Below are 13803 nucleotides of genomic sequence, written 5' to 3'. Positions count from 1 at the left end.
AAATCTGGGTCCGGAGACCAGTGGCAGAAAGGGAACTTTGTGCTCCTGTGTTAATCATGTGTCTGCTGATCACAAATCTCAGTAACATGAAAGAAAACAGTTAAAGAATAGCAGCAAGATCAGAGATAACAGCTGGATATGTAGGGGCTGGCCTTCCTCTTTGTGTTTCTTTTGAGAGAGAGAAATAGCATAGTGGCTTTCTTCCCTCTCCCTGCCCCTCCATATGTGGGACCTGTACTCTCAGAAATGCCATTCTTGCGGAGGCCTTGCTGGGGCCTGTTTCCTCCAGCAAAAAATAAATCTTAAGTCATCTTTCAGAAGGCAGAAAAGATAAATAAGCAAAGTCCCAAAAATGACACCAACCATTTCTGTCTGCCATTTCTACAAGTTCAAAAGAAAAAGCCTCCCTTGCAGACTGTTGGAGAGATTGCCAAAGGAGACGAAGTACAGCCTGGTCCCGAGTGGGTACCTGAAGAAAAAATCACTTCAAACCCATTGCCTTTAATAACTTTTAGTGACACTCCAAAAAAATGGAATACATAAGAACAAAGTCCACCATACACAAACAGCACATTTTCCCAAGCAGGCGCAGTCCTGAAGGTCTGAGTTCTGGACTTGAAATTGCAAACTGCACCAAGAGGCAAAGGGCTAGTCAGGAAATAAGATGTTCAGCCAAAGCACAGATGCACGGCTCTGGTCTTACGGAATCTTGGGAGTTAGTGCCTCAATTAAAGGGGAAAAAAAGATCCCAACACTGAACTCAACCAATCCACAGATCTTACTCTGTGCTTGCACTAAGCTTGTTTCCTCTGTGGCCCCTTTGCTGGGTGCTGTCCCCACCGTGCCCCACGGAGGCAGCCAGCCTGCTCTGGTAGCCATGACCCTCGCACGGTGCTCTGCCAGGCGAGGACATCTGGCAGCTCCTCTGATCCGAAGTCCTGTGGTTTCCTTTGTGATGTGGCAAAGCACATGGCCCCCAGCACATCTGTATAATTAATGAGAGGGGAAAATATGAGCAACAAAAAAAAAAAAAAAAAGAGAAAAAAATAAAAGAGCTCTCAAAGAACAGAAGTCGTTCAGGGTCAGCAGAAGGTCTGAGAGCACAAAGATCGCTGCGGCACAGAACCGCAGGATGGTTCTGCCTCCATACGTTGGGGTGTCTGGGAGAGGAGAAGAACGCTGACTGCACCACGTGCTGCTGAACAAGTTTCTTCATCTCTTGGGACATGTGTTTCACCAGTTCCTGACCTGCAGGGAAGGGACGCTGTAGTTACATGTAAAACCCTGGTCTCAGCTGGACCCAATAATAGGACAGAAACAGGAAAAAAACAATAATCTGCCTATTGCAGCCAGGAGTTACTACCACATCTGCAACACATTTTTAACACTGCTTGTTGTGTTTTGCTGCACTGTTTTTTTTCAACATATTAATGGGGACACATGGCATCAGTGCAGGACAGCAGAAGGTTTGGCAGAGCGGGCACCTGAGCGCACGCAGCAAGAGCACCAAGAGCTGCACGGTGCTGGGCAGCCCCACAACCCTTGTTGGGGCAAGGATAGGTCAGCACCTCTGGGACCACTTGAGCCACCATCTCACCTCTGAGCCTTTTCCATCCTTTGCAACAGCAATATCTGAGAAAAAAAAAAGGAGAAACAGAAACAAGCCTTTTTCTCTTAAAGGAGAAAATCTTGACATTCAAAGGAAACTTTTGGTGTGATTTATAATATTTATGAACGCCTGTAAGCAGGGAAGTGTTGTGTTAATTTCTTCCCCCACACATGAACTGAAGACTGCAGGTAGGGGCTGAATTCCCATGTTTTATCTCACAAATGTTCTCCTGCTCAGAGGCTCGTGGTGGCACCCTCCTTTGTGGGACTTCATTTCTATTTGCAAAAGCCTGACTGTCATTCCATTGTGTTAATGGATACTTAACATGGTACCAAGTATTTTTTGGTAAGCCTTTATTTTAGATTTCCCATCATTATGAATTCATTTTACATTGGAAGTGGCAGTCCAACTTCTGATTAATTCATCTGGTATTAACATGGCTCTCGCAAGTGTGTCCATAGGTGCACAAGTGCAATTTAGAATTAGTTAAGTGAGAGTTAATGGACACTAAAAGTGCCACTTATTTTCCAAGTGATCCATTAGGTTAAAAAAAAAAAAAAAAAGATAAAAGCCAAGCAGTGGATTCCTTTCATAAGATAACACAGAGATCTGTTCCGCACATGTCAGGTTTGTTTGGATACCAAGGGTGGCCTTTAAAGCACACGCTGAGTGTATGCATATCTCAGGTGTCAGAGTGCAAGGAGCTGATGAGAGAAAGGCAAAGGGAGGGCAAAAAGTTGCACCAAAGATATGGAGGAAGGCAGGGAAGCCCAGGACAGAAGGCAATTATTGCCAGGTGCCAGACAGACAGATGTGATGTGGCCACTGCTCAGGCAGAAGTTCTGAATGAGATGTAAACAGCAGTAGTTCAGCAGTGGCTATCTAGAAAAAGGTCACATACAAGTGAAATTAGTTTTCTCTTTAGTTAGAATTATCTCTGAGCAACTGAGAAAGCAATAAACACACTAAGCCTATCTAAGTTTTAGTTTCCTCTTTCATAAGTATGTCATTAGTAATTTGGAATATCTCAGTCTTGAAATAGTTTTAAGATTGTTAATAAAAAAAGAGTATAATTTCATCAAGGTGAGGAGGAAGAAAGGATGCTTTTCCCTGATTTTCAAATTAAAGTGAAGAGCACTGAGCTCTGTGAGTCATTTTAACAAGAAATAAATCACTGAAAGAAACTTGATCATGAGGCTAAACCAGCTACAAGCAGGATTCAGGCTTAACATCCCATAGGAGTGAGCAATAGCTGCTGTTTAACCTACTGGGCAGATTCACCGCTTCACTTTATTTCCCATAACTTTGCTTCAGAAGGTGAGACACAGGAAATCCAGACACACATATTCTGCAGCAAGAAGGGCCGGGTGATATAGAACTTACCTTAGTGAGCAACACTGTCAGCTTGATCCAAGCATCGCCCCAGCAAGAACCATGTGCCAAGTAACTGTGCAAAATGGCAGATGTACTTAATAACTGTCATTTTTACCAAAATGACAACTTTTTTCCCCTGAAATTAAATGCTAGCATTTTTCCCCCCACCCCTTCCAAACCTCAGTGCGTTGCATTGAATGCTTTAAAATTCAAAGGTTTTGTTCAATGTGTGCTAACACAGAGATCCTCCCCATTCCCAGTCCTGCACCCAGGCTTATATAAGAACCACAGTCACTGAGTAGAGGCAGCAGAAGGCAGCTCAAGGAGATGCTAAAGCAAGGCCAGAGTTCATGTTCTGAAGTTTGCCTTAAGAACAGGGATGCTCTGAAGTATTCTATTTGGATGTGAAAGGCAAGCACTGATGCAGACTGATGGGGAAAATTGTATGTACGTACATATATACACACACACATACAAACATGATACAGACACCTACTGGAAATGGGAGGCAGAAATGGGTGCTGTGACAGCAGCAGGCAGCAGAGGAGATGTGGCTCTCAGCAGGCCATGGGAAGCAGATGGAAAGGAGATGCAAAGGCAGCAGAGAGCTGCAGGAAGCAGAGCAAGGTGGGGGCAATGTGGGCAGCACATTTTGCTGCTTGCTTAATTCTTCCCTCTGTTGGTGCCAGCCTCCAGAACGCCTTAGTACCGCTCTGTTCGTCTCTCTGATGTAGGTAAGCGTATAGCTCAATGGAGCATGCTAAAACAACTTCATAAAGCACCTGAAAAGCAAATTTAGGAAAGCATTTTACTTTTAAAAATCTACTTTCATCAGTTTAAGGTAATTAGTTCTGGGAGATGACGACAGAGCAGTGAAAGTTGCTGCGAGTGACAGCAGTGAAACTCCTGACACAGACGTGGTGCAGATTGCAGGACCAAATAACACTTCCTATGTTTCAGAAATCAGGTTGTCAACAGTGTTTCCAGGCCCTGAAATTAGCTGAAGTAATCAGGAGCTGTTGGCACTAAGCAGCAGGCAGCGTGTTCACTTGCTTTTCTTTTTCACTGCCAGTCCAACAACCTTTGCAGCTAAAACAATAATAATTTAAAATCGCATCTGTAATTGCCTTTGGGTGAGTTTCCCCCTTCCTGCATCCATGGGGCAGCCTTCTGCGAGTGAATTTTGGATGGTGAAAGAAGAACTGACTTTAAATTTGTTCCTTTTACCTTCATTTTCGTGCAGTTTATTTGTGGTTCAGTAATCATGACGTTCTCCCCCTGGATAGCTATGCTCGAGGAATCTGGTAATACTTAACAAAAATAAAAATAATAAAAGGATCCCGTCTGCCAAGCAGAAAGTAATTAAGGATCCTGGAACACACAGAGGGCAATAAAGTTATCGAAGGAGCTGTGTTCATTAAACAAGATAAAGCACAGCAGGGCAGGTGCTGTGGGCTGCATGCTGTGCCCTGCACAGCACCGTGCTGGGTCCTGGCAGTGAAATGCTCCGGGTGGGATGGGGCAGGGTGCGAGCAGCGAAGCGCTGTGCTAATGAGAGCAGCCCGAGCTGCAGCTGGAGTTCTGCAGTCGGCTGAAACGAGGCTGAATAAATAGCTCCCGACGTTTCTTAGCTTAAATTTGCTGCTCGAAATTATTCTAGTTAAATGTTTTGCACTTGGGGACTCCAGGTTGGTTGGAGAATGGCTCTCTGTCAGTGTTTGTCACTCGGTATTGGAGATCTGTTCAATTCTGTCTGGCAAATACAGAACTGCCTCCACTTCTGACTGGTGCCTGTGCAAAACAGAGCAACAAAATAGAATCATAGGATTGTTGGAGTTAGAAGGGACCCTTAAGGAAATAAAGCTTGCAACTCAAACTCCGTATTCACAGTTCAAGCTTAAGTGCATAGGAATGTCCAGCTGGTGTCTTCAGGCAAGCTGCAGTGACAAGAACCCTCTGCAAACTCAGCGGCTGCTCCCTTGCATGACACCTCAGCTCCCTGGGTCTGCTGCCCTGCGCTGTTGGCTGAAAGGGTCCCAGGGCACAGCGAGGACCTTCAGCATCGCCTCTGTGTAACCAGAACTCTCACTTAAATAACCACGGTCATCGCTGCAATATTGAGGTGTCTTCTGTTGTCACAATATGGCGGTGGGACTGGATGATCTTGTAGGTCTTTTCCAACCTTGGTGATTCTATGATTCTAATATAGGCAACAGTTATTATTCCCACTTTATCAAACAAAGAACATTGTCTTGCTCAGTAGCACGTGGCAGGAGTGGAAGCGAAGCCAAGTCTGCTGGCCCTCGTCATCCCCTGATTCCTGATCTCCTTCATCCTGACCTTTGGAATCTGGGGATTTTTTCTCCTTTGTTTCTTTTTCTTCCTGTACTCGGAATGCATTTACGTTTTATTCTGAGCCTTTTCCGTCCAGCCCTTTAGGCCTGGCCATAACCACAGATACACGACTCCGGGAGTTAATGCTGTCCAGTGAGTTCTCTCAGTTCTTACCAACGGGTTGCACTGCAGCCTTTGTATTCTCCAATGATCTGAAATGTGTACACAATGGGTAATGTGCACAATAACTCAAACCCCTAGATTAAAATAAAATGATTGTGGTCCCACCAAGGCCAATTCAGATATGCAGCATGTGTAATTCTATCAGTGTTTAATTACACTTCGCAATAGGGTACTTGAGTTCCCTGTTTCCCAGATAGATGCACTTTAAAGGACCTGGCAGGAGCCTGCTTTCTGCACCTTTATCCAACCAACCTTAACCAAACTATCTGCATTTATCCCTTTTCCACAAGTGCAGGTTTGGACAAGAACTGCTTTTCCAGAAGAGCTCTTCCCACTTTTTCCTAACACTATTCAGATCAGGCAGCTCACACTGCACAGCCCCAAACCTTGCAAGATGTTTTCCCAATTTATCGACTTTTCCCCTTCAGTTTCTGTGTGCAGGAGCTCCTCAACTCCTTCTGACACTGCCAGCCCTGGCTCAGGCCTTGGACCTCCCACCTGAAGTGGAACATGGCATTTTTCCACCTAAAATGAAGAGCTGTCCATGCAAAGGACCTGTCTGAATGCCACTGCCAATGCAGCTTTCCACATGGCAGAGAGATGGAAGCACAACCAAGAGGAGGGAGAAATCCAGTGTTTGGAAGACCGGCACCTTTGTCTGAGTATATAAATAAAGCAGGAGTTTATCATAATTTATTTATAAAAACTATTTCTAATCTAATTCTTCACATATTATCTAGGGGCAAGAGAGATGAGACAAAAAAATGGCTCTTAATCAGGAGTTGCCACGTGGAGGGGTTTTGATTAATATGCAAAACATAGATTATAAATAGATTTATAAATAAATGATCAACTACGGCTGCTGCTTTATTTATCTATGGACTTGCAGAAAATTTGAAGGCTGAATTCTGATTAATTGAGAATCGCCACTAATGGCACACTGGCTGGCTCAAAGGGGCCAGTAAAGCAAAGTGAGAATGCATTTGCATAGCACCTTTGATTCGTAAGAACTCCCAAATGCTTTGCAGAATTAATATTATGTTTTAGGGGTCACTTCATCCATTACTGAAATACAGCCTCTGAGGAGGAAAGGTAACTATCTGCATGTATTCCACCTTCCCTCAAAGATCTCAAAGCACTTTGTACATTAATTAAGCCTCACATTGTTTCTATGCAGTCCACCCCTCCAGCAAATTGCTAAGCCTATGCCATCTGAAGTATTGGGAATAAAACCAAGGAAAATTCATCAGCTCTTCCTTGGTCTGACTTCTTTTCACATCCAGCTCATCCAGCTGATGTCAGTGGGCACCTCAAGGTGTTCTCACCTTGTGGCAATGCAGATCCCAAAGCACTACGCTCAGACAACTTAGGAATTAGACCCCTTGTGCTCACTGTTAGCCCAACCCAAATTTCTCATCCAGCAGCACGGTAGGACCCCACTGCAGCCAAACCTCAGCCCCAACATTTACAGCTCTGAACTAGGAGTTCTCATTTCCGATTCCCGGATCCCTCCTGCCACAGAGGCACGCACATCACCGCGAGGCTGAAGCTCAGCACGGCACCAGATGCCTCGTTCCATCCAATAGCACTCAGAAGGCGCAGGAGAAGCACGTACCTGCTGAATGTGCCTGTGACTCCATCCAGCTGCTCCCATTTACAGTGCCTTTTAAAAAGAAGAAAGTCAAAGCATTTTTTTCACATGGCGAAGCTGTCCTGCCAGTCAGTTTTCACAGCTGAGCACTTCCCAAGGTGCCAGGTCTGCGATTTGGGGCTGGATGTGTTCCCCTGAGCATGATGTGTAGCTTTAGGATGAAGGCACAACGAGCGGTCCCAGCTGTGCAGGTGCACACGGATCAGCGCGGCCGCACCTCCCTTCTTCTCCCATCCTGTGCCAGAGGAAGGTTCTGATGGCAGAGGAAGATGTGGGAGCTCAGAGATGCTGCTGGGAGCTGGGCCGTGCATAGGTCACACCTCTCCCAAATGTGAGCCTGTTCTATTGGGTCCAACAGAATTTGCTGTTATGTGGCAAGTTTGGGAGACTCTTCTTCCATCCTGTATTTTTGTCCATCTCATTTTGGATTTCTTCATCACAACAACCAGGAGAAAAAACACGTTTCCCCTAATAAACCAAGCCAACTTCCAAGCTCACCCCTCTCTCAATTCCCTCTCCAGGTTTCCAAATGTCCCTACAAAGGGATTTCATTCCAAACCACTCTGATTAATGACAATTTCTGTGCTGAGCCCAGATCCTTCTTCCACAGTTTGACTCCATATGGAAGAAACCATGTGCTGACAGGGCCCTGCTTCCTCTCCACCCAACAAGTTAGCAACATGGACAATCTATTGCCTAAACACAAAGAATTTTACCACAGCACTAATAGTCTGGAGAGGACGTTACCAGTCACTGCCCAATTAGAAGAATGTTGAATGCACGGAAATGCCTTTGGAGTAAACACTTGATAAGCCTCAATAAAACTGTAAGAGAGAGTTACTGCAGATTTACTACCCAGGAGAGAAAAGCTCTTCACGGCACCGCTAGGAGCTTATTGCTTCTATTTAATGCTGATAAATGCAAGAGATTCACAGTTCCACAGCAACCTGGGGTAGACCAGCTTAGCAGGAAAATAAAATCGAGGTCTTACGATCTGCCCACGTTGAGATGGAGGAGAACCACTTTGCCACCACACCTTCAACTTGCATGTTCTGCATAGTGCTGCATGCACCGAGGGACACATGGCTCCTCGGGAAGCCAGCAGACACAAGGCTGGTGCAGATGAGTTTGCCCCAGGCCCTGCCAGAGCACAGGGAGCTTGGGTGGGTGGGAGCGCCGTGGGTGGGATCCCCACCCCTTGGTTTCTGTATGTAGCTGGTTCTTCTCCAGAAGGCGCAGCTGTGGCACATCTGCAGCAGTGACAAGCCCTCTCTTCCTGCTACCTCACCTGGAGAAAAGGAGCTCCATAAAAGGAGCCAGGTGGCCAGCCCTACTGTCTCTGCTATGGGGATGCTCAGGCAACGTTTGGATTTTCTAAAAAAAAACGTGACTGGCGAGGAGGAAGGAAGGGGTTGGCTCTATTTACACTAACCCAGGTTTCCCAGCTCCCCAGGCAGCAGTCCTTCCTGCACCAGCTCAATGGGGATATTCACAGCCCCAGGGAGGACGCCACTGCACATTTGTTCCACAAATGAACATTGACATAAAGGTCTTGCCCTTGCTGATGAGCACTGATGTACTGTTTTCTGTATTCACAGTTCTTGGTGATAGGGAAATATTTACAGGGTAATTTTTTTCCCTTCCTCGAGAAGTCCAGTGGGGAACAGCCCAGTGCTCAAAAAATAAACACCCAAACACAGACATTACCTCTTATCACCTTGACTTAAACATATTTCCTCCTTAGTGACCCTGTACATGTGTCTGACCCTCTGGGGTACACACAGGGTTGGGGTGCAAGCTGTGCCCTGCAGCACCATCGCCATCCTCTCACAGGGTCACATCAGCAGCAGGGCAAGGGGTGTGCTGCCATTTCCAAGTTAGTCACTGAGATGGCACTGCATGGACAGAGTGCAACAGGACCCCACAGTCCACTTCTGTGTCCTAAATTTGCTCTAAAGTGCAGATTTCTTTTCACTAAGTATTTAAGCACAGGCATTGAAAAGATGCTGGTCTCCACCAAATCGCTCATTAGAGCAAGAGATCTAAATTAAATCACTTATATGTTCACCCTGCACACCTGAAAGGCCTGACATGATGTGTCCCACGTACCTGCTGCATGGCGGCAGATTGACTCCTGTGCTGCACCTCCAGACCAGCACTGCTTCTTTTCCAAGAAAGGATCTGGGACTGAGCCAACAAAGGGCAGCCTCCAAGGTCCAGCCACTTGTGTATGACAGAGCCTAACTGGCCTCTCCAGCTGATGGCAGCTCTTCCCACGGCATGGCCAACAGTGGCTGCTGTTTGTTTTATTTTAGCAGTGGCTGCTGCAGTCTGGAATTGAGTGAGCAGGTAAACTGTGCTTTGGAGACCTTTCCTCCTCATGGTGTCAGTGCTCAGAAAGCAATCTCTGGGGTAATGGTAGAGGATAGTCAACAAAAATTTCCCTCTAGGCTCCCACTGTTATTTCTTATCCACAAATTATACTAAATATGATGCAAAATTGTAGTAATTAAAGGAATAATGTCCAAATTTAATTATTATTGGACCCCTCACACAAGTAAGTAGAATTATCTACCTCCACGGTGTTCCAGTCACTTGCAGAATGCAAAACCATGACAAAGTCACTGAAAGGTGGAAGAGCTGAAGCTGTTTGAAAAGACACTACATGACTGCTGTGTGTCAGAAGGTGAAGCACTGTTAAACAAGGCTGCATCAGCACCTTCAAACCTTTCCCCTTTTGAGTCTTAGTTGCTCTGTACAGTGGAGATGGAGCCCTGATGGTTTTCTGCATGGGGAACCTGAGGCAAGATGAAACAAAGAAAGAAGAATTCATTGGAATCATAAATGTGAGAACAAGATCAGATTCCTCGACTGAAGATGGATGCAGATTTAGGAAGTTATTGCCCAGGTAGCTTTCAAATGCTGGAGTTCCAAGAACAGAGAATGTTCTAAACCAAAACCATGATTAAGGAACAAAACCACTCAGTAATGAGTCCAATGGTGCTGGATTGTCCAAATTACCTAGTGATTGTTTTCTGCCTCTGAAACAGCCTGGTCTAGTGGTTGGCGACCCTGCACTCAGGAGGGGGTTGAAACTCGATGATCTTTGAGGTCCTTTTCAACCCAGGCCATTCTATGATTCTATGATTCTATGATTCTATGAAACAGTGGGCTGAACTTTGCTTCCCTCCTGCATAAATGTGAGAGGGATGCTTATCAGTACAGGAACTATTAAGCCTCTATTCCCTCAGCAATCTACATTTTGGAAAACACCTTCAAAATATAGGTCCAATGTGGGGGGAGATTTAACAACAAAGAGCCCAACAGACTGTGGTAGATCTTATCTCTATGAGGCCTCCGGAGTCTGGAGACAGGGCTGAGGTGTAAACAGAATAGTCTTTAGTACGCACAGCTAATGTGGTCACTTCTGGGACAGTTAAGCATCCCTTTGTTTGTTATCTACGTTGTTGTGAAGAACTTAAGGATAATTAACCGTGAGTGGATTTACTGCTTACGAGTGAAGGATATATAAGGTGTGTGTAAAACACAATAAGAAGAACTTGCTATTCTAAGAACTTGCTATTAAGAGAACTTGCTATTCTGATACCACACTGACTGGGGGAATTCTGTAACGGGACCAAGCGCCGACAGTCCAAGTTTGTGTAAAAAGTGAAAATACCCACTTGGAGCCACTTACACATTCCTAGCAGGCTTCTGCAGCTCTTCACACTAATTCAGCAAAACAGTGTATGAATTAGATGCCATGCTGGTGATCAGGCTGTGTGTGCACTTACAGCAACACTATGTCCTTTCACTCCATCTCCCGCATCAGTAAATCAGAAGGAGTTACAGACTGCTCTCTGTGATATCAGATAAATTGTCTTGTTGAGATCTGAAAACAGGAAATGTTCAGACACAAAACTGCCATGAAAGCAGAGGCTGCTAGAGGACGATCTTCTGATCCTGACATTTAGGCTGCAATTGGTTTAAAAGCAGGAACAAGAGCATACAAAACTTCTACTTAAACGAAAACAAACAAACGCATCCGAACTGAATCTGCAGCGCGTTCAATTAATAATATCAAAATGCCGGCACTGGTTTTAATTTTTATTTTCCCTGTGAATGCTGAATTTTGTTCATCTCTCTTCTTTCCCTTCATCAAATGCAGTACAGTGGCTGCTGTCCCGGCTCTTGCCCTGTTTCCTCTCATCTAGAAGGATTTTTTAATTTTTTTTTTTTAACTGCTCCATTTCTCTCAATGCCAAGTGAGGTTTTGAAATGTAGAGGAAGTTTTGGAAAGATACTGGTGAAAGATCAGGGTGTAAAATGGGACAGAAAAAAAAGAAGTAACACCTGCACAACGTTATTTCAGTTGAAGGGGAAAATGTTTGGAAAATGAAGAGGGAATGCTTGTAAACCTTCTGGTGGAGTCTTTGGCTGTTTTGCAGAATTCTCTCTAGAAGAGCACAAAATAAAACCACTCTGGAGATACGGTGCAGTTTTGGTTTAGAAATACACAAACATTTTTGTTGCAGAACAAGTGTTCTAATTTAAAATATTTAAAAACATCAAAGCCCGAATTGGTTCCGAATAGGAACTGCAGTCTGAAATTCTTTCTGCGGTGAAGTCGTGAAGTTTGTTTCATTTTGACCGAAGCAGCAAGCGTTGCAGCAGACTCTCACTCAGCCCTACGCTGCAAGTCTCTCATTTTGCTATCTGTTTTTTAACCCTTCCTGAATCCATGATCCTAACTGAATCCTCTGCTTGAGAAACTGAGGCACAGATGAAGATAAAAGGATTCATCAGGATCATAAAAACTAGAGCAGGACCACATTCCCTGACTGAAGATGGATGCAGATTTAGGGAGTTATTGCCCAGGAGGATTTCAGTTGCTGGGGTGCTTCCTCACCAGATCCCTACCACATTCTATTATTTCTATGTTCACATTGCAAAAGATGCAGTTTACAGTGAAGAAGTTTTTATTTCTCGTGATCTTTGTCTTCAATTATAAAGACTCATCCCAGGAAAGTCAGACAAAAACAGGCAAAGGAGTACAAGCTCTGCATGCAATACTATTCTGCACAGCCGAGGAAGTTGCTTCTTCCTTCCACTTATTTTTTTCCAAAAAGTAGCTGCTGCCACGTTTGGAAGAACACAGACATTTGCTCTCACTGCTGGTCAACGAATGCTGCAGCTATGCAGTACACCAACACACACCACCTATTGCAGGAGCACATATCTATCCCAGCACTCAGGCACGTGTTCATGCAGCATCTTGGACAGCAGTGCAGGATCCCCTTGCTGCAGAAGGGCAATATTAGCTGCCCAGGGAGACAGAACAAGAGAAAGAGCAGCAACTCTTCTCAGCTTGTAGGCTGGGCAATGGGGAAGAGCTTCGGTCTTGCACACCAGGTCTTCTGGAGGGCTGTGGCAAAGCTGGGAGTGGGCTTCACTGCTGGCAACTCACAGCGCAAGCATTAATTGCAAAACTGCCTATTGTAGGATTGCACACAGATTCTATTTGATGAGCCAAATTCTGACAGTTCGTTCTTCATCAGAGGAGTTCCTGCTCTAAATTACGGAGTGCTATGACACTCAAGGTAAAGCAGACTGATAGTAATCATGGATTGTTCGAAGGCCCCATCTCACAAAGTCTACTGAAAATTTAGCACCGCGAGTTCTAGGGCAAGGAGAAAAAAAGCTGCATCCATAGGAATCATTTTGAGCTGACACAGTGCACTGAGGTGGCTTTTTCCCTTCACAGCTTGCGTGCAGCAGTTCAGCTCGTTCTGTTTTCCCTACCAGCTGCTCTGCGAACACTGCCCCTGTCAGCGGGAAGTTACAAAGAAATGAATGAAGACTGATGATTAACGAAGAAAGAGGGTGAATATTAATCATGGAGTCAACATTTGATGGGAGCACTGATGGAATAGAGGTCCCACTGGAAGTTGTTAGGAGTTGATTTTTATGCCCCTGGGCAGTAGCTTTAAACCACGACTCATGATGGAAGAGAGGTAGCTCATAATGCTTTAAACAGGCCATGGTGGAAAACATACCTTCTCTCTCCCCTCCCCAACTCCTCTCTTTGTTGTGCTACAATGAGAACAGAGCCCAGGTCCACCACGCATCCTACATTCCCCCAGAACACCCAAACTGTACAGATCAAAGCTATAAGCAGAAGCAAACAGGGAAAGGACATTTCCATTTTTCCTTGCTATTACACCAGAAGGAGTCTGTGACAACACACTTCCATAGCTAAATAACTGGAGTATGAATTTTGGCTGTTTGCAACCTGATCCAAACCTCTTTGAAGGCAATAGGAGTCACAGCTCCACTACAGAGCAAAGCTCTCCTAACCTTGGCTGGAATTTCCTGTACCACACAAATTAATGAGTATACTTGCAATCAATACTGTATATGAAGTGCACAGCTGATACTCTCTTTCTTTGATACTATACAGAATCATTCATTATACCAGATCATTCATTTTTCTGATGAAAAAAGAACTGGCAGATGCTGCCTTCAGGCAAGCTTCATCCACGTACTAGACCCAACCACTAGAATCCTGATGCAAAATGGAGATATCAAATACTGTACGGATACTGCAGATTTACTGCACACATCAACTTCAACTGGACAGTCAGAAAAGACT

General features: G+C 44.9%; 1 long non-coding RNA gene across 1 annotated transcript; it reads right to left on the bottom strand.

Annotated features, from left to right (window-relative positions):
• On the bottom strand, positions 482–10543 carry LOC110408424. Its single transcript, XR_002444337.1, has 4 exons — positions 2993–10543; positions 1598–1632; positions 1151–1248; positions 482–985 (listed from the first exon to the last, which is right to left on the bottom strand). It is a non-coding gene; the product is annotated as an uncharacterized LOC110408424 (long non-coding RNA).

This window comes from Numida meleagris, chromosome 19, assembly GCF_002078875.1.
Source record: "Numida meleagris isolate 19003 breed g44 Domestic line chromosome 19, NumMel1.0, whole genome shotgun sequence".
Taxonomy (NCBI): Eukaryota; Metazoa; Chordata; class Aves; order Galliformes; family Numididae; genus Numida; species Numida meleagris.
Note: the sequence above shows the minus strand (reverse complement) of the source record. Positions and strands in the feature narration are given on the sequence as shown.